The 22,582-nt window shown below is 35.2% G+C and overlaps 1 protein-coding gene across 1 annotated transcript in view; it reads right to left on the bottom strand.

The window, feature by feature from the left end:
* LOC145252474 (uncharacterized) overlaps positions 1 to 22,582 on the bottom strand; it is an 83,651-nt gene that overhangs the window by 2,009 nt on the left and 59,060 nt on the right. The gene's annotated exons all lie outside the window — the stretch shown is intronic.

The following is a 22,582-nucleotide window of genomic DNA, read 5'->3' as shown; positions in this document are numbered from 1 at the left end:
CAACACCATGCAGAACTGCTAAATAGATATACACACAAAATTTTGAACAAACATGGTAAAATAGTCCCAAAGATGGAGTGTTTTTATTAGCCCTAAAAGAGCCCCTGGGGTACACCCAAGAGTTATCGTGAAGTATAGACAAACAAAATTATATAAAAATCAGTTAGTTACAACTTTTCAGAAAGTTTTATAAAATCCAAGACATCATTTTTTTTAATAAGCACAAAAGTGTCAATTTTAGCCATTTTAACCCGAAAGGCACCCCTAGGGGGGCAAGCGGAGTTTTCCCGGAAAATCCGTTCTGTTACTTTTTTTACTCATATCGTGTTTAATGGTTTAATGTTTGTGCAAAATTTCAAAAAATTCTAAGGCGTAATTATTGAGAAAACTGCAAACGGGGTGCATTTACCAAAAAAAATGAAGAAGGCCGGAAATTACATCCGCCCAAACGTTATGAAGGTAATAACGCAGTCGATTATAGTATTCATAAGTCAAATTTCCAGTCCTCATCTTTCAAAAAAATTCGAAACACAAAGACAAACAACTCCTGAACCATTAGGGTCATTGTTAGAAACATCTTTAGTTAATTGAACTAATTAGTTCCCCGTATGTCGGATAGGTGGCGCTGTCGACACAACTTAGAACTAAAAGCATCATGGCGACTAATCGAATGATACAAAACATTAAGTAAACAGAAAATCACTGAAATTTGAGGCAAAAAAGAAAACAAAACAGTTCTTTCTGAGATACCTGAGATACATCCATTCAGTTTGCGCGTTTAGCGACGAAATCGCTATTTAAAGCGTATTTGTTTGTGAAAATTGACCGAGTAAAAGGTCAACTTATTGAATACATTTAAAACAAAATGAGTCTTTTTCAAATTGTTAATTTAAGTAATGAATATTTCGAGCTTGTAAGAGAGATCACCGAAAATGCTATTTCACATTCGTGTATCGGATAATTGAAAATGATATTTGAAAATTGCATGGCAGATCACAGAAATGTTATTAAAGTTTATTTTATATATATATATATATATATATATATATATATATATATATATATATATATATATATACACATACATGTATAAAATTCGCTCCAGACAAGGTATGAAGCCACTTGGCGCAAGGAGCTAACAAATAGAACTTCAAGGTTAAAATATTCCTAATTATAAGTGTTGGATGGAATAAGTTCTGATTCAGAAAACAGCAAGGTTTTTTTCATTTTATATTTTTGTATCCGGCGTTGCCCGGTATAAAACGTAACGTTAAATTCCTTTAAAAAATGAAGTAAAAGTGGAAAAGAAACTTAGACATGTGCAGGTAAGTATTGTTTATTTCTATATACTTCAATTCTTATAAGTAAAAGAAAAATTACTCGAGCCGAGATCGAAACTAAAACTTAAAGACAGTGAGTCAAGTACGATAACCATTAGAGCAGCTTGCAACGATCTGTAGAAGGTGTTTTCAAATCTCGTGAAACAGTAGACAAACAAATAAAAAATTGACGACCTCCATGTACCAATTTTTCAATTTCATTTAGCAGCCCTTTTTTTTCTGGAGGAAAACTGATTAAAATATTTTCCACATATCTGAATATCCTATATACTAAATTTCAAGTGTGTAGATCTAAAGTTCTTAGAGTATATAGGCGGAGAAGTGTCCGCACACACATACTAATTCTCACTTTTATAGATGAATAAATTTTTATCTTACCTCATTCTCAAAAAACATCGTTCTTAGAGTGTGAGTACTAACGCACAAAATAAGGAAAGCGGCAGTTATTGAACTCAAATGCTAGCTTAACTGTAAGACGTTATTTTATTATAAAGCTTAACAGATCGTCGGTTTGTCAACTCGACACGTAATAATCGCCAGTCTGTCACGTCGACACGAAACGATCGCCAGTCTGTCGCGTCGACACCAAACGATCGCCAGTCTGTCACGTCGACACCAAACGATCGCCAGTCTGTCACGTCGACACCAAACGATCGCCAGTCTGTCACGTCGACACCAAACGATCGCCAGTCTGTCACGTCGACACCAAACGATCGCCAGTCTGTCACGTCGACGCGTAATGATCGTCAATCTTTCAAGTCGCCTCGTAGCGTAATGATGCCCAGTCTGTCAAGTCGACACGTAATACTCGCCAGTTTGCCAAGTCGAATTCTCAATCATAGGAAAAACAGACAATCATTATATATCAACTTGACAGACTGATGATTATATTTCAAACTTAATTGTGACAAATCGAACGACGCACAAAGATGCGATAATTCATTTCGAAATCAGAAAAAAAAAATGACAGATCCGACAGACAAATCGATAGTTTAAAAAGAAGCCACAATTTGCAGTACATCGAACCACTATAGACACCTTAATTACTTAACATTAGTCGACTCACATTTCTATCTATGCTATGTATTTTATTTGTTTGTTTTTGTTTTCATTGTTTATTTGTTCCGTACCAAAAGACACGCGGTATGTATTACAGCTCAGCTAATAAAGACGTTGGAATGTTGGCTTGTCCGGAAAGTTTTGACTGAAAACAAAACGTATTTATAAACACCTTTGATGCGACCCGCAAATAAATTTCCTTGCGTTTTTTCCTATTCATAATCTTAAATTTATATTTCTATCCCTTTTTTTTTTGTTTAATTTCTAGATTTTTTTTATCTATATAAATAAAACAATAAATGTATGTGTGTGTAAATATTTAACCGACAAACTCTTAGATAACACTGAAATAAACAGGAAACAGTAATCATACGTCAAGGATGGTTTATGCCGAGTAAAATCTTTGTTTGGATGTACAGAAATATTTCGGCAAGGTGAAATGAAAAATGTTCATTTCAACTTGACGACATATTTTTATTTCTTTCTGTGCATGCCCTAATTCAATTGATTTCTTCGAATCGTTTAATATTAAATCTTTCTGACCTATTTATCGATAGCTACATCAGTAGGTAATATGGTTTAAGCGCTAAATGTTTTAGTTTCGATTCTAGCTGATGGCACCCAAGTAAATTTTTTTAATTTTTGAAATCAGTACTATATATTAGGTACACTATAATATTCAACAGAGAATTGCTTTTGTAAATACGAAATCTGCATGAAGTAAAATTTATTTAAAGGCCAAGCGCCCCCGTTTAAAAAAATATATTAGCATTGAATAACGCCGGAAGATTCGGGTACTAATATTTAGAATGAAACCTATTTTCAAAACAAGAATAGAGAAAAATCTTTTAAAAAACACTTTAATGTACGTACATGTCACGGAATTAAGTTGTCATATATCAAAAATCACGTAAACTAATCGAGTATTCTTTAAAAGAAAATCTAATTATATGATTAAAGACTTTGTTTTGATTCGCCATATTTTATAAATAAGACATTCAAAATATCGAGATAAAGATTAGCCTTGTAATGGCTAGAATTTCCTATTAAAATTTCTTAAAAACGTAAACATGATTTTATATATGTGTATGTGTGTGTATATAATGTGTGTGTATAATGTTTATAACATTATTTAATCAATTTAGGTGATTTTCGGAATTTGATATCTTCATTCTCTGACAGGTAAAAACCTCATAAAATGTTTCTTTTTCTGCAATTTAGTTTAATTTAAAATCTGTTTTTAATCTAATTTATAAAACTCACCATGTCCGTCTGTCTATATTTTCAAACTATCTCTAAAAAGTCGAAGAGCAGGGCCATGGGCCGCTATTGATCACCTTTTTTATGGATCGTTCTTTAATGGGTCTTTAGTCGGTTAAATAGTTTTTAAGCGGGTCAAAAATGAGACAAAATTTAAAAAAAAAAATCTTTATACATTTTGTACGTTCATTTTAGTTTATTTTTAATCAGTTCATATGCGTGTCATGTTGATACAGTGGTAACATCAACAGCTTTGAATGATACACTTTTGCTTTCGGTTTCGATTCAAGCTGATGGTACTCATACTTTTTTTTATTTTTGAACTCACGACTTTATAAACATATATACGAAATCTGGACAAATTAAAATATCATATTTAAGCGTATTTTACCCACTAGTACTAAATAAATAACAAGTTTCGCTATGCCGTGTCATAAAAAGGAGAGCAACTTGCTTGGTTTTAACATTTACCCTTGAAATAAAACATAGCTCTACTCGCAAGAAAAACAAGTCTACAACGAACTGGCCGGCAATTATCGGAGCTAAATTCTGGTCATTCTTTGCCAACTGTACTTAACTCGAGGGTCATCGAGGTGTAAGAACGTTTCTGAACAGCGTGTGTGTGTGTGTGTGTGTGTGTATTTGGACACATTGCATGAGAGCGGGTATGTTTCGTGCAGCTCAGGTGACGCCTCTATCAATGACAACGCACAGGATTAAAAAAAAAAAAAATCTGTAACCGACTATTTGTGAAGCTGCTGACCCCGTCGCTTAAGGGTCTCTCAAAAAGCGTCCAGGCAGGTACCCGTCGCTTCTTGACTGTGTCAGTAATGGTCTTGCTTTAAATTTCTTACCAGATACGATTGTGGTGAGAGACGGGGTAAAGGCTCTTTTGTTATTCGCCCGCGTTAAAGAAAATAAAATAAGCCACAAAGAAACGTCCGTGTCTCACGTGACTAAGCAAATCGTCCCAGGGTCATTAAATACCCAGTAAGTGTATAGCAACGATATCACAAGATTGACGAAACAACAAGTCGAGACGCCTCGTTCTGTTGGGAAAGCTAGCAAGTTTCTTTCACACATAATTGTAACGTTCGTTTCTCATTTTTTTATTATTTTTTTATAGTTTGTTCAAGCGGGGGATGGAGCATCCTGCCGGAGACCAAACATTCACTCGCTAACTCAGATATTCAAACCGAGAGATCTTTTTAAGAGTCTTACGTCTCTTTAAGTGCAATTGTCTGAATCTCTCTTGCGCTTGGTTTACAGGGTATAATTTCCAAGTAGCTTTTGAAATTCTTTTGCTTCTATAAAAATTGGAATGCTGGAGATCTTCCTAAGATTCCAGTTTCTTTTCATGCCATACATAAAACCCTAATATTTCGTTATCTTTTCCCTTTGAGCTTTGTTTAACCCAGAATCATTTGGAGTTACCTTCTACTAAGGTTGCTTCTTTCTACTTGTCCTATGTTAAGTTTCATGGTTCCGTTTTCTAGCTGCAGGGATTGGATAATCACAGCGGATGGTGTATGACTTCTTTCCCACTGTTGTTTCTGGCATACGTTTCTAGGATTTGCTGTTGCATCTGATATTTAACAAGGCATATCGCCACTTAGACGTAAGGGGCTAATGTTTGGGACCATGCCGAGGAAAGATTAATAAGATGCTGGTTTGCATTACATTTAAACTTCTGCATATCAGTACAGTCAGAGAAGCAGGTAGTGGGATGGGAATTCCAAAGTTTAGCTGTTCGAGGGAAGAATCTATTAGAGTAGAAATCTTTCTGGCCCGTAGGGACCTCAAGTGAAGGGGTGTGATTTTGCTGCTAAGCGGGTTTGTCAGATATGTATGTCGAGGCGGCACAATTGCAATGAATTTATCAGAATACATTCCATTAAAATGCTTGTAAAACAGGCACAGAGATGCAACAGGAAAGGAGTTAAAGCTTAGTTAACAAAGAGGGACCTATCAGATTAGAGACTATTTGTTGGACCCTAGCTAAGAGGGAGATACTAGTGGTAGATGCACCAATCTAGATGTGGCAACAATACTCCATGCATGAGCAAATAGTGGCTTTGTAGAGATAGGATAATCTGAGATGTGAGTAGTTTTCTAGTATGGTAGAGAGAGCATGCCTTTCTTGCAGCAGCCTTCGCAATGTCCTCAATGTTTTTGTTCCAGTTCATATTTCCCGTGAATGTTTAGCCGAAGAGTTTGAAGGAAGATTTTTCTCAGGTTCTGAGTTATTTGTCAGATTTTTTTTTTTTATCTTTCTCTCTCTCTCATATATATATATATATTTTTTTTTTTTTCTGTGGGAATCTACTTTATTTCTTCATAATATATACCAATCCTTATTTAACCAGTTATATATATATATATATATATATATATATATATATATATATATATATATATATATATATATAGTGGCTTGGCAGGGCAGCTTTAGTTTTTCCGCTTGGGGTGAATGATTCCCGATTGAATACATCACGGTGGCCCTCAAGTCTAATGTACACAAGTTCCTGTTAAGTCGTCTCCCCAAATAATCAAATTCTACTCAATTTACACAATAAGTGATTACTACACTACCGCCTTACATTCATTGACCCTTATACACGAGTGGCCTTCGGCCTTGATAAGTGGTGACTATCAATTAACAAAAAAAAAAAAAAAAGATTGAAAAATGTTGAATGAAATAAAATTGTATTATTTATCGTGACGGCTTCTGACAAATATCTGTTGCTCAAAGACCCTCTCTACCCTTGGGTCAGAATAGGGTGTTTGTTTGTTCGGCAATTAAAAAATATTTTTTTTATTCATTTTACACCCAAAACAAGGTACAGTGCCACTTTGAAGTAGGGGGCTACTATCGGGGATGTAAGTTTCAGGTTTATTATGAAGGAAGATGAGCAGCAAGATGTTTGTTCGCACCACTCGAACTTCTGCATGTCAGTACAGTTGGGAAAGCAAAATCCCGGAAGGGAGTTACAAAGTCTAAGAATTCTGGGGAAGAAAGTATTGGAGTAGAAGGCTTTCTTACACCTAGGGATCTCTACTGTGTAGGGGTGGGATTTTTCTGCTTGTCGGGTTTGTCGGAGTATTTACATCGAGGGTGGTCATGTGCTTATAGTTCGTCAAAGTATTCATCATTAAAATACTGTAAAATAGGCAGAGAGATGCAACATTTCGTCAATGGGAGAGAGGCTGAAGCCTAGATGACAGTTCAGGACCTATTAGGTTGGCGACTTTTTTTAACCTTGTCCAGGATTGGGAGACTAATAGCAGATGTACCAGCCCAAATGTGGCAACAATACTACATACATGGGCGAATGGTGGCCTTATCGAGGTACAAGATACTTTCAGGCGTAAGTAGTTTTCTAGTACGGTAGAGACAACCCACCTTCACAGCGGCCTTGGCAATGCTCTCAGTGTATCTGTTCCAACTGTTCCCTGTGAAACGTGATTTTATCGTTGGCAATGAGTTGCATTCAGAGGATTTCAAATACGGTTGGAGGCTAAATTTTCTCCTTTCAGCTGTTTCTAGCACATGTTTATTCTTAAATTACGAACAAATAAACATACTAATGGTTTCGTGTTGAATATTGCAACAGCCGTCGACCACAAGATTTCCATTGGTATGCTATCTATGAAAATATTTAATGTTTCACATCGAAAATCCCAACAGGAAACTATCGATATACTTATGAGGGCTGAATATTTTAATAAACATGTTGGACGCTTATGTCAATAATTGAGCACTCTGGTCAAGAATTTTTCTCAAAAACATTAGTACATACAAACTATATAAGTTTATATCCTTGGAGTGAATCCTCATTGTTTTATATAAAAATGCTCAATGATAGAGTTATTAATTATGTATGGATTTTTAAAGTATATAGAAACATTTAGTTACACATTCGCAGATATGCTTCTGTTAGAACCACTAGTAGCCAGACCTCTTCAGGCCGACATTTCTTTTACGGCTGCATGAGGTGGAGAGGTGGCATTTCTTAAATGGGATACGTGATTAATTTATTAGGAAAAAAAACAACAACAAAAAACAATCCAAAATACCTAAAATATTATATCAAAATGATTAAACCAAACTAGCTAACATGAGATACCCATTGTTTATATATATATATATATATATATATATATATATATATATATATATATATATAACTGTGTTGTTTAGAAGGGTGGACACTTGGAATAAAATCTGTTTGTGTCATGTCCACTGCTCTATCCTCACGTCATTGCGTTTGTTATTCTCTTTACGCACGAAAAACACGTGCGCGCACAAACACGACGGAGGGGGTGGGGGAGGAGGATTAAACAAAGGGAAAAGAAATCGTGTCATCTGTAACAGTGTCGTGTCTCCATTTGCGTGTGGACCCTGTAAATATTTAAAGACAACGACTTTTTTTTCGACTTTTCTGCGTTTCTTGTCGAACGACCTTCTTGCAAAACAACCGGGCTATTTTTAGCCCGACCGTTTTTTTAAACCATGCAACAATAATATACAAGAGATTGAAACAACAACAAAAATAAATAAATAAAAAAAAATTAAAGAAAAGGAAAATTTGTACAGTCATTCTCTTAAAAAGAAAAAAAAATGGAATCTATTTCTCCCTGGTTACTTTTTCTCTCTGTCTGTCTGTCTGTCTGTCTCTCTCTCTCTCTCTCTCTCTCTCTCTCTCTGTCATATATCTATAAAGGTGAGAATGTGTGTGAGGACAATTCTCAACCTAAATAGTCAATGAAGTGTTTTATCTACATACTTAAAACTTGGTATATAGGGTATTCAAACATGTGAAAATTTTTTTAATCAGTTTTAATTCGGAAAAAAAAGGGATGTGAATTAAAAAAATTGGTACTTGGTTGGAGAGGTCATCAGACTTTATCTGTCAACTACTTCACGACTGCCCATACGCGAATCGTTCACTGAACAGCTTCTTGAAGTTAAGAATAAGTGGGTTTGAAAACACTTTAAAGAACGTTGCAACCTGACCTAATGGTTATCGCACTTGAATCAGTATCTAAGTTTATTATTACAACTCGAGTATTTTTTTCACTTACAAGAAGTAAACTTATATCACTAGTTTTGATCGGACTGTTTTTCTTATCTTGAGTTTCATTTGTGTAACATTTCGTTCCATGTAGCCTTCGACTTTCGTCAGACATATTGGTCGCTATCTTGGAAAAGAAAGGAGAAAAGTTACTGGCTCCGTAGATATTTTCGGGTTTTTTTTTTTTCTTTTTCGACGTGATTTTGTATTCATGAAAACATATTTGGTTGAGAAAGGGGAGGCAACTCTAATAAAGTTCGACAGTTCTTGTCAAAGATAAGAAACATGCCTGTCGGAGGCCTCGCCGACCGAAACGTTGCACAAATGACACCCAAGATGAGAACAATGGCCCGATCAAAACAAGTAATATAACCAATCAGCTCTCATCGGAACGAAATAAAAAATGGATGTAATTGGCAGAGAATTGAACAAAAAAATGGACGAACGGAGAAAAAAGATATAGCGAAGTGAGAGGCGGATAAAGAAATCTTGAACTAATAATAGAAAAAGTAAATAATTAACGAAGAAAAATCGGACGGGAAGATAAACGAAAACGGAAAAATAATACCCGAGAGAAGGAATTTTAAAAGAAACGGAAGGAAAAACGAAAAACATGAATGTATAGATAAAAAGAAAAACGGAATGCACAAACAATAAAAAAAAACGGAATGATTGAACACGGAAAAAGAAACGAAATAGGGATCAATAAAAGAAAAAAAAAACAAGAACGAATGTAGCTGAACAATGAAAAGTAAATGATGGAATAAGAACAAAAGAAAATATCTCAAATTAAAACAAGCAAAAAAAAAAAAAAATAGAATCAGGAACGACTACAGCAAACTGTACAAAAATTATTTGATTTCGTCTTCTTCGCTGGACATTTTGCGCTGAGAATGACGAAGACAGTTAACGAGAGTTGCTGGCGTGGGAATCGACTGTGGCGCCATCTATGTCAGCTTTCAAGGGGAAATGATGACGACATCAAAGATAGCGGCGACAGACAATCGTCGAACGAACGATGATTTCACATTAAAATCAAAATAGATGCATAAAATGGACAATTTTTGTGCTGGTCATTCTTTTCTCAGGTACATAAATTAATGAACGCAATCGTCCATCTCATCGCAGGTTCATGGAGAAACGGACGGAGACAACGGCTTTATATGTAGATAGAGACTGAACTAATAGCAAGGACAAGATACAATTAACTTATTTCAAAAAGAAAGTATTGAGGCAGGTCGAATTTGGTTCGGACTATGTTCTCATTAATTTGTCTTGCTTGCGTATGGGGCTAATGTTATCAATTTGTTTCTACCCCCCCACCACCACCACCACAAAAAAGAGAGGGAACTGATTTTTATATATCCGAGTTTTTAGATGAGGATTGATAATTTGTATTATTAGTAGGTACGGGCAATACTGGCGGAAAAAAAAGATGGGGGGGGCATAGTTTTGAAAGCCGGTTTATCATAATTGTTTGTACGTTTCCGACTATTTCCTGATTGTATTTGAAAGATTAAAGCCTATAGTAAATTTCCAAAAGGAAAGAAAATATTTGTATGTGAATATATATATATATATATATATATATATATATATATATATATATATAATGAAAAATGTTTTCACAGCGACATTCGAAAACTAACAAGTTCAGCTAAATTTTGAAGTTAAATAAATTCATTGTAAAAATCTCTTGAAAGATAATTAGTTTTCTGAATCTATTTAAAAATAATTAGTAAAGTCCTAAGTTATTGAATGAAATTAAAAAAGAACACCTTGTTTGTACAAAAAATAGCTTGATTAGCCATCCCAAAGCGTGAGATTCTGACTTCGCACAAGCAAAAACAAATGAAGTCGTCTAAGAATAAATTCTACGGAAGCCCAAAATGTCAAACTAAAGAGGCTGTCTGAAAATGACGTCAGATAGTTAGATGGAGACCGGGAGTGATGATTTTCTTCTTTTTTTTTCCAACTATGCATCCGTACAATCATATAGAGAACGTTTGTATAATTTTTACCATTTTTTTTCTTTAATTATTTTTTTTGAGTTCCTGCTTTTAAATTAAATTTTTATTTTTCAAGATCATATTAAAGTTATGTTACACCGAAAGTTTCATATTCATTCAATTAGAATCTTTCATATAAAAATTACAGGAAACAATGCAAATCTAAAAAAAAAAAAAAAAAAAAAGTAAAAAAAAAGTAAAAAAAAGTAAAACTTTTTAGCCAAAAAAATAACTGCTAAGGGGTCAACATTGAAAACAAATTAACTTAACAGGCACAAGTCGACTTACGGTACTCTTATACGCATGCGCATATATATATATATTACATATACATTAAATATACGTTAAAGTCTGTTAAATATTGAAGTTTTCTCATCCATCTAACGATAGCCCAAAGGATTACTACTTAGATTGGAGCGATAAATGTTTAGATCTGAATTATAGCTGATGGCACCCGAGTCGTTTATTTTTTAAAAGAACTACTATTAACTGAGTATGATAATATAATCAATATAGTATTAGTTTTATAATAATAAAAATGAAATATGCATGAATTAAAATATCATATTTAAGTGTATTTTACGACTGAGGAGCATTAATATATATTGGGTACAATATAATAATAATTAATAGAGAATTAACTCTATAATGATACGAAATCTGCCTAAATTAAAATATCATATCCAAGCGTATTTTATATCTCAGCTTCCATAAAAACTGAAACAATTAAATATCCCTCATACCGCGATGCGTTCCATAGTGACCTTCATCCTGCATTATATACACCATTACTATTACCCGACGCATTTGTAAACAAGATTTACAGAGGTAGATCAAGAGGGTGTACGCGCACTGCACATTACTGTCGGGAATCTTTTACAAAATGTACATGTTAGTTTAAAAAAAAAAATTATCGTCAATTTAACAATAATTCGTTCTTTAACTTACTTTTTGTTTTATTCTATTCAACCCCAAAACAGAAAACATTGCTACTAAGACGTAACAGGCAATTGTGCTGAGGGTTTAATGTGGGGTGTCGTGCACCAAGATGTTTGATCACTTAATATTTTAATACCGGCATGTCGAAACAGTTGGAGAAACAGGAAGCAGGGAGGTAATTCCAGAGGCAAGTAATCCGATAAAGGAATCTCTCCTAAAGTAGAAAGTTTTCCGTTATATGGGAACTTTTACACTGAAGGGGTGAGAATTTGCTGCTTATCAGGTTAGTCAAGACGTATACGATTAGTACTTTATTATTAATTATTATTATTATTATTAATTATTATTATTATTATTATTATTATTATCTCAATTCCAAAATAAAATCTATTCGTTTTAATCCATATGTTATGTTAACCAGGTATTCTACACACCTTTATGATGTCGGGGGCAACGTTAAATAGCCATGCAAGTTAGAAATAAAAGTTAGATATACAGTATTATGATGAGAATCTGTCTGAGAGGTAATAATGCCTTCAGGCAACTTGAACTACAATGCCATTCTAAAGAAAAGGTCATCTTCCCCAAAGCCATAGAATCGAACATTCTATAAGTTATGGAGCCCTGGGTGGTCTCTAGAGTTGCTGGTATCTTGGTCTATTATTAAACACAGACAGAAAATAATTGCAATGCTCTGAACGATACCACCGATGAAGGTATGTTTTTAATATATATAGGATTTTCAGAATGTGAGACATTATATATGATAAATTACACAGCCAAATAACGTCGCAGCACACAAAAGCCATGACAGTCAACGAACGGGAAGTCCAAGACTCTAGTTTCTCCCCAATTTGGGCTCATTTTTTTTTTTTTTTTTTACAAAGGCGTCACCACTTATCAAGTTTTTTTACTAAGTCATCATTACGATCAATCAAGGAAAAGCCCACTCGAGGCGCTAGCCCACGAGACCAATATTTGCTTTGTTTACTGGGTTCCAGTCGCCTAAACAACAGGCATCATCATTTCTTTCACTGATGATTATGCAAGAATGAAACTGGTTTCGTTAGTATAATATATATATATGTATATATATATATATATAAACAAATTTGTAGTATTCCGAATTATACTGGGTTAATATAATTCGGTAATTGTTCATATACCAATACTTTTAAGCCAAAAAGAGAGGACTTAAAAAATAAGCAACAAAATGATCATATTTCTTTTTTGTTTTTACAAAGGCGTCACCACTTATCAAGGCTGGGAGGCCACTCGAGAATAAGAGTTAGTGAGTGTACAGTAGTCAATCGGAAAATATCGTAGTAATCGTTAATAGTGGAAATGTGGTAAATTGGATTACTTAAGGAGATGGTTCATCAAGAATTTGTTTACATTGAACTTGAAGACGACCATATTGTAGGAAGCTGGAAAGCAGGAAAAGAGAACAGAGTTCCACAGGCGTTAATTGGGCATTCGTATACGGTTTTAACAAAAACCAAGACTTCAAGAAATGGTCTGCTAGCAACAAAAAGTGTATTTCATTGTTACAATTGTTTCAAGACCATTTCGACAATTTCAAACAATGTCGTTTGAAAATTTTCACAAGAACAGCCTTTCTTCAGACTTATTGAATAAAAAAAAGCATATATATTAATTTTTATAATATACACAAGAGAGAACATAGGTGAGAAAAAAAAAGACACAGTATACATAAGAGATAGAGAGGTAAAAGCCGAATATAAACTGTATTAAAAGATAAAGAAAAAAGAAAAAAGAGACGACAGAGGGAGAGAGAGAGTGAGAAAACAGACAGTAGACAGAGAGAGAGAGACAGAGAGAGAGAGACAGAGAGACAGACAGAAGACAGAGTGATGAGAGAGAGAGAGGGAGAGAGAGAGGGGGGGATTAGACGCAGAAAGAGGTTGGCTAGGGAGGTGGAGGTTGGATATGGGGAGAGAGGTTAGATGGGGAGAGAAATTGGATAGGGAAAGTGATATTGAATAGAGAGAGTGAGTGAGAAAGGGAGAGAGATTGGATATATATAGAGAGATGGGATATGGAGAGAGGAGGAGAGAAGGATAAAAGAGACGGAGAAAATAAACCCTTCCGGTAAGAAATGGAAGAGGCGGATAGAAAATAAAGTAAAAACATTCAGAGAACGATATAAGGAGAGGGTTAGAAAGTTCCAAAGAAACAAAGAGGTAGAAAGAATAAGAGATGGGAAAGAATGTGTTTATAGATGTGGATGGAGACGAGAGTGTCAAACGCAAAAACGAAGGGGAGAAATAAAGATTAGTAGAGTAAAAGGAACAGCCAAAGAAAAGACTGTAACTGTGTGTGTGTGAGAGAGAGAGAGAGAGAGAGAGAGAGAGAGAGAGAGAGAGAGAGAGAGAGAGAGAGAGAGATAAGTGCGTATAAATTAAACGGCGGATGAAGTATTAAACAAAATGAAAATAAAACGAGGTTTGAAAACAAAACAAAACAAAAAGTTGAAAAGTGGCTGTGGAATTCCCTGTCGAACTCGCAGACAGACGTCGTCTCTGACAAGTCGTTAAACGAATCCGACTTTCTTTGTTGGTGAACATAACCTGCTGCTGCCCCCCTCGTCTATTGTGTCTGTGTGTTCGCGTATCTCGATTTGCGCCGACACGGAAAAATCGCTCGACAAATTGTTTCTTTTCCATTCTAGTCTTCGATCACGTAAAGCCGAGCAAAAAAAAAAAAAAAAAAAAAAAAAAAAAAAGATAGATACTTTACGATCAAAGAAATACGTAGTATAAAGAACTATACAAACACGCACTAGCATTCTTATATATATATATATATATATATATATATATATATATATATATATATATATATATATAAAAAGCCAGGCGCCCTCCCCCGTTAGTGTGTGTATAAAAAAAGCCAGGCGCCCTCCCCCGTTAGTGTGTGTGTGTATATATATATATATATATATATATATATATATATATATACACACTAACGGGGGAGGGCGCCTGGCTTTTTTTTTCTTCTTTTTTTTTACATGGTGGTCACCACTTATCAAGGCCCAGAGGCCACTCAGGGATAAGTGTAATTACGTGTACAGTAATCAATGAGATAGTATTGTAGTAATCATTAGTATTGAAGATTTGATAGAGTGTCTTACTTAAAGGGGCGGTTTGTCAGGAATTTGTTTATGTTGGACTTGAAGACATCCAAGTTGTAGTCAGGTGGGAAACAGGCAAACGGGAGAGAGTTCCACAGTTGTGCACTTCTGAGATAGAAGCTCTACTCATGGAATCTACGTTTGGTTTTACCCTGTCGTAAAATACGCTTAAATATATTTTAATTTGTCCAGATGTCGTACATATAGAGTCGTGATTTTAAAAGTAAAAAAAAAAATATTTGTTTGCAATCAGCTAGAATCGAAACTGAAAGCGAAACTGTAGCGTTTAAATCTAGTGACGTTACCACTGTACAGACATGACACACGTATGAACTAATTAAAAATAAATTAAGATGAATTTACAAAATGTATAACGATTTTTTCAATTTTTAACCCTTAAAAATTATTTTAACCGGCTAAAGACCCCAAAAAGAACGAGGCATAAAAATATAATCATTTTTAGGCTCTTGGCGCCGCTCTGCGACTTTTAGTTTCGGGAGAGATAAAGTTTGAAAATATGGAGACAGACAGACATAGCGAGTTTTATAAATTAGATTACATTATACTAAAGATTAAATTTGTTTGTCACTGTCTGAAATTATAAAGCCATGACGTCATTTCTAGTAGACTGTTCAAAATTAACAAGGCTTTAATTAATTTTCAAAGCCACTACCATACATTCGGTACAATATAATAATCAATGGAGTATTGGCTCTATGATAAATACGAAATCTGTATACATTAAAATATTATATTTAAGCGTATCTTACGCTCGAGCAACGTCAGGCTCCCTTCTAATTATATATATATATATATATATATATATATATATATATATATATATATATATATATATATATGACACAATCACGTTGTCTCACCGGTTTTCGCCAGATCACTGAAGTTAAACAACGTTAAGTCTAGCCAGTACCAGATGGGTGACCATTTGGAAAGTCTAGACGCTGTATGTACCGCGCAGCGTCGTAGAAATTTCCAGGTTTGTATCTGTGAGCGCATTAATTCATTGGGAGAAATGCACCCCCAGTCTTCAAGACATGCATCTAGAAGGAAACTGATGTAAAAACCTGCGGTTTACTGTATACTCTTCCACGTGGCAGTCGTCTGCACAGACAAAGGTTAGCAGTAATATAAAAAAACTGTGGATGGTTCTACACAAAGTCTTCACCACTATAAACAAATCATATGTATGGATTTCCGAGCAACTTAGTTATGGCGGGAGAGAGTCCATCATATATAAAGGTTTAAAAAAATCGCGTTGTTATTTGGCTTTAAAATGTTAAATGTAACACGTCTCTTATTTGATTTTCAAATTTAACTCAACGCCTTTAATGGATAAACTACCCAGACTTTCAAATCACGCGCGACCACGCGTAATTCTCCGGCTACAGAAAAACCACAGCTACCATCAAGTGGACTTAACTTAAATTCTTCCATTAACCATCATGGCGAAGAATAAGAGGAATGTATATATATATATATATATATATATATATATATATATATATATATATATATATATATATATATATATATATATATATATATATATATATACACACAGATTGAAAAAGGAGTTTATATCTCCGAAATATATATCTCTCTTTAAAAATAAACATTCGTTTATTTTATAAAGGTTAAAAAGAATTCGCGTTGTTATTTGGCTTTAAAGTGTTAAATGTAACACGTCTCTTATTTTATATATATATATATATATATATATATATATATATATATATATATATATAACTGGTAATTAGTAAAAACCTGAAGAAAGTGCTTACTACTATTGCTAAGTAAATATATATTTTAATAACCGTTTAATCTGCTTAGAAAGATGTGTAACTCTGCAGATAAAACGGTAATATATATAACAAATAAATATATACATATAACAAATTAGTTCTGGGTATGACGTAAAACTACATCCGGCAACGAGGCTCTGGTGCGGGAGCTCCAGGGTTTTGGGGAGAATCACTTCCCCTTAGTCGTTGCAGTGCTGGGTCACCCTTGGGCAAGGTGTAGTACCAACTAGCCCCCCTCCCTATCACAAAAATCACAAGCCTGGTCAACGATGCTCTTGGCGAATAAGGAAGGAATCCCAACGGCTTGCGTAGCGGGTGAACCAGCACCGCAGTGCCGACGCGGTCAACAAGGGTGATGTACAACTCGACTCTGGTCTGCCTCAGCCATCGGATGCGGCTGATTACATGTGTGCAGACTGTCCTGGTCCGTCCTTGCCTCTGTACTTTTGCTTTCAGCGGAGAGGGTGCTAGCAGTACTGGGACAAGCTGCTTATTCTTACTTTGTCTATGCTGGCAGAGAGGAGAAAGTCCTATGGCGATGGAGTGAGGGCGTACCGGCAGGTTTGATGCACTGGAAACCGCGGAGTGATCTCTGCACAGGCGATTGGAGTACGATGGTCGTGCTCTTGCTGGGAAGCAAAAAGAGGGCGACTACGCGCGCCACTACCCGGATTTCCTGCCATCAGGTGTAACATCTGCGGCCTGCGTTTCAGAGTTCCGATCGGTCTCACATCGCACCTTCGACACGGACACTAACCGACCTCCGCGTCATCGTCAAAATCGACGGACAGCCAGAGAGAGAGAGAGAGAGAGAGAGAGAGAGAGAGAGAGAGAGAGAGAGAGAGAGAGAGAGACAGACAGACAGACAGACAAACAGACAGAGAGAGAGAGACAGACAGACAGACAGAGAGAGATAGAGACAGAGAGAGAGAGACAGAGAGAGATAGAGACAGAGAGAGAGACAGAGAGAGAGACAGAGAGAGACAGAGAGAGAGACAGAGAGAGAGAGAGACAGAGAGAGAGAGACAGAGAGAGAGAGACAGACAGAGAGACAGAGAGACAGACATACAGATTTAACAAATGAAGTAAAACTTTTTTCACGTAACCAATGCCGGCTAATAAAAATGAATGCATTGAATAAAATATGAATTAAAACAAAATAAAAATAAAATAAATAAATCAACTTACGATGATATTCCTTAACAGAACACATTAAATAATTCTATTATCACTATTTATAAAATAAATAACAATTAAGACAATACAACTAATTATCAAGATAGCAAGTATTTAATGTAATACGTAGATGATGTAACTTCTTTAATGTCGATTTCCTTTGACTACATAATATACAGAGAAATGATTGGATAAGAGAGAATAAAAGAAGTTTTCTAGTATAAAAATTAATTGGTGTAACAATGTACTTTTTGTATATATCAATCAAATTGTGAATAAACAAATAGAAATACGACTTTGTTATAATTTACTAGCGAGGGGTAACCGGTAAAGTAAGTATGAGGATCGAACCCGAACCGTTGAGGCAAAGTTGTAAATTAAAGTGTGAAAAAAAAAAAAGAAAAAGTGCGACGTTAACGATTGCCCTCCCCCCGCGAGATGCCAACGGAAACACGTTTGAATTTATTTAATTACTTGGATTTGGCAGGTGCCCGTTTTAATAAGTTAATGCGGTCAAGTTTGACTGCGGGATAGTATTCATTTACTGCTGAACGCTTTTCCCCCCTCCTCCAAGATGTTATAAGAAAAAGGCGAGCGACAAATATTGAATATTTATCTTCCCGAAATCGAGCAAATTAGACAGGCGAACTTCGTTGTTAACTGTGAGATATTGCGATTTATATGTGATATAAAAAGTTTTAAAAAGTTGTGAAGCGAGCGACCGCTTCTCTGAAAGAAGCCTTTTGTTGACACACAGAAAAAGCGAACACACATACATTTTCGCTTTTATATTTATAGATAAAGAAAACAATCAAGGTAATGGGAATAGAATATTTACCCGATACAAGCAAGAGTAAACTTCAATCTAATATAGATATGAATATTTATACATTGATATTTTAATCCCAACCCAATAAAAAAGCTCAATACAAATACAATAGGAGTTTGTTCTTTGAAACTCCACGAAATAAGGATTTTGAAAATTGATTTGGGGTATTCTATTGAGCAGTTCAGCGCGGCTTTGCTCGGCCCTATTTACTGTTCATAATTTTATGTATATATATTAAAAAAGTTTGACTAATGTCCAGGAAGCCTACATCTAATATTTCAAGTTTTTAGACTTGAAAATTAGCGGAGGAGTTTGATAGACTCTGCAAAGGCCAAATTTTTTTAACTTTGATCTCTTGGCAACCAATCTTTCGGCCAAAATCTGATTAAAAAGCTTGCTGCATGTCTAAATATCCTTTATGTAAAATTTCAAATGTTTAGACCAAAATTGGCTGAATAGTTTGCTAGAGACTGCAAAGGTCAAATCATGGCAGCTAAATTTTCGGCCAAAAAAAAAAAAAAAAAAAAAAAAACAATTAAAAAGCTTGCTCTATGCCTGAATACACTTTATGTAAAATTTCAAATGTTTAAACCAAAAATTGTCCGAGTAATTTTTTTTTAACTTGGACCCCAATTTTGACCCCTTAACATTTCTTTTGGGCTCAAATAAAATTAAAAAGTTGGATCCATGTCCAAGTAACCTACAGTTAAAATTTCAAGTGTTTAGACCCAAAATTGGCGGAGGTGTTTGGTAGAGTTTTCAAAGGTCAAATCGTTGAACTTTGACCCCTTGACAGTAAAATTTCTGTCCGAAACCGATTAAAAAGATTTTCCTAAATCTCAATACCCCTTTGCCAAATCTCTAATCTGTAAACTGAAAATTGATAGAGTAATTTGGTAGGGAAATGTACACATACGCGCACACACACACAATTTCACTTGATATATATATATATATATATATATATATATATATATATATATATATATATATGAGACAGAGAGGGAGTTCTAGGAGTAGAATCTATCCGAATTACAGTATGTCTACATTTCGTTCAGATAGACAAGATAATTGATTGCCCCTTGTCAGAATGAAATGACTTCGATCGAATTCCTATTGAAGAATGTTTTGAATTGTTCTTTTCATCTTTTTTCCATATTTTTTTCATCCAACTGGTAACGTGTGGTGAAGCTAGTTAGTTTTATACCCACATTTGCTTCTGCTCCTACCAAAAGATTAAACCTACTTTAAGTTCTGTTTTTTTTTTTTTTTTTTTTAATAAAATTATTTTCTTTTCTTATCTTGCCCTTTTTATTTTAGTTAGTTTTCAGAAAGAGGAGGAGAGTCGGGTGTTGGCGCATTGACGCAGCTTCCCTCTTCGATTGTCAAATAAATTTGAAACTTGCCGGGCAACCAAGCGTTGCCCCATTCTTCCTCACGCATGTTCAACATCATCTCTGTTCCAATGCGTAAAATGGTTGGATAAAGGGTAAACCACTCGTCTATCTACAACAGCTATAAACAATTCCCTCCCCAATCTATGCCTAAATGAAAACACAAATTCTATGATGATAAAAAGCTTCTTTCTTAAAACTGCTCGCTTGTGGAACTGTTCCGCTGGCCTACTTTCCAGCTGACTAGAACATGATCTTCTTCAAGTCCAATGTAAACAAGCTCTTGAATCTTCCCCTCAAATAATCAAATTCTACCCAATTTCTATCACTAACAATCACTACGTTGTTGTTTTAGTAACCACTTTACACTAGTTAACACTCATCCTCAAGTAGCCTTCGGGACTTGATTACCAGCAAGCAGTGATATTGTTGAACGGAAGCTATTTAGATGTAACATGGAAGACCCACATTGACTTACATTTTTCTGGAGAAGACGAAAAGCAAGAAAATCCTTTTTAAATGAGACCTTCAGAATCATACAGTACCAAGTCTGGAAAACGAGTTAAGTATCTGGACAGGAGCTGCTAAAAACAGCCTATCCTGCCTTGACAGAATAAAAAATAGACTTCGTGGCTTAGTGGGGGATGCCCTTTTCTCATCCCTGCAGCCTCTCTCCCACAGAAGAGACGTTGTGAGCCTCTCTTTCTTTTATCATTATTTACATGGCAAGTTCTCGTCTGAGCTCCAATCTCTGGTCCCCCTCGTCAATCTTTCACGAAAAACACCCGTCTAGCTGAAACCACTGCCAGTAATTTTGCCCACTCTTTATCTGTGCCTAAATCAAAACGTAGATTCCATGAACAAAGCTTCTTTCTTAGAAATGCACACCCGTGGAATTCTCTTCCGTTTGCCTGTTTCCCACCTAACTACAACTTTGATGTCTTCAAGTCCAACATAAACAAATTCCTGATGAATCGCCCTCTTAAGTAAGATACTTTGTCAAAACTCCATTGCTAACGATTACTACGATACTATCCCATTGATTACAGTACACGCAATAACCCTTATCCCCGGGTGGCTTCCGGGCCTTTATAAGTGGTGACTACCTTGTGAAAATTAAAAAAAAATGCCAGTGTTTCCTAAACACAGTTTAAATGGAGCGCAGGTCGGAGATATAGAATGTATCTGACAACGCGATCAAAACTAATGTTTATGAAGGCGAAGAAAAGACAAACCTTTATACCTCCACCACGTGATTTTCAAGATGAACAAAAAGTTCTTCAACACACGGAAGATAATCCGACCTCACAGGCAACTTCGGTTGTCAGTGAAGAATCTGATGATGCTGATGATGATCTGGATGCTTGCAACGCATTCATGAATTATGCTGACACCAATATCAGCGCAAAATCACTAAAAAGCAATGTAAGTGCAGTAAAATTGTCTGGTTTCTTTAACACTAGCAAGTCGCCGGCATTGTCCGGTCGTTAAATAAGCATATTATATTTTAATTTATAGTTAATTTTGACCCCTTAGCAACCCTTTTTTCGTGATGAACACCGATTAAAATTTTTCCACATGTATGAGTACTCTATATACTAAATATTTCGTTGAGAATATAGGTTGAGAAGTGTCCTCTCATACACCCATTTTTAGTTTTATAGATAATGCAACTTTATTACTATATTTAAAGGCAATAATAACGCATTTCATTGTCAACGTTGCTCTAATATTTCAATCATTACATCATAACTATCAGCTCAAGTGTTAAACTTCATTTTAAAGCTAACCTCGAACGATTATCGATTTGTTCCTGCTTTACACGGATTACAAATTCGCAAAACTTTGAACCTGTTTTGTGAATTTTATTTTATTTTTTTATATACGTAGCACTTAGTGCCGTAGGATTCTGGGCACCTTACAAAGAAAAAAAAAATATTTAATAAAATTTAAGCCGGGTTCCCAATCAATACTTTAATTTCCTTTCTGAACTCTGCCGCCATACTGAAGTTTATTTCCTTCAACAAAGAGATGCGACACCCGTCCTATCCTTCTCGCATGACAAAGAGAGCAAGGCGCGACGCTTTCGACTGTTAAATACGACTGACTCTTCGTACTTTTCTATATTATGACGAATAGTGTAGCCGAACCGCCAGTCATCAAATATTTTTTTTTATTGTAGCTTTTATTTCATGTATTCATTTACTTTTTTTATTCTTCTTTGTTTTGACGACACCGAATTGATTGTTTGATTACCCGAGGCAAGCTTCAGGGTTCAACGAGGGCGAAATAATCAACCATGAGACATAAAGTGTCAAATGAAGTCGTCAGTGACGAGAATTTGAACTCGCTCGGCTGAGGTCACATTGAATAAGATTGGGCGTCCTACTAATGTCACTAGTCGGCGTGCGTCGCGAAAACATGTACGCGGGTTTAGCACAGCAGTTAAGACAGGACAAGTCTGATTTAAGACAACATCCTTTTTGAAACGGAAAGTATAACCAGTGTAGGATACGTCTTC

The sequence above is a fragment of the Euprymna scolopes genome, chromosome 29 (assembly GCF_053919585.1).
Source record: "Euprymna scolopes isolate OS-2025 chromosome 29, ASM5391958v1, whole genome shotgun sequence".
NCBI classification, from domain to species: domain Eukaryota; kingdom Metazoa; phylum Mollusca; class Cephalopoda; order Sepiida; family Sepiolidae; genus Euprymna; species Euprymna scolopes.
This window is presented reverse-complemented; position numbering and strand designations above follow the sequence as displayed.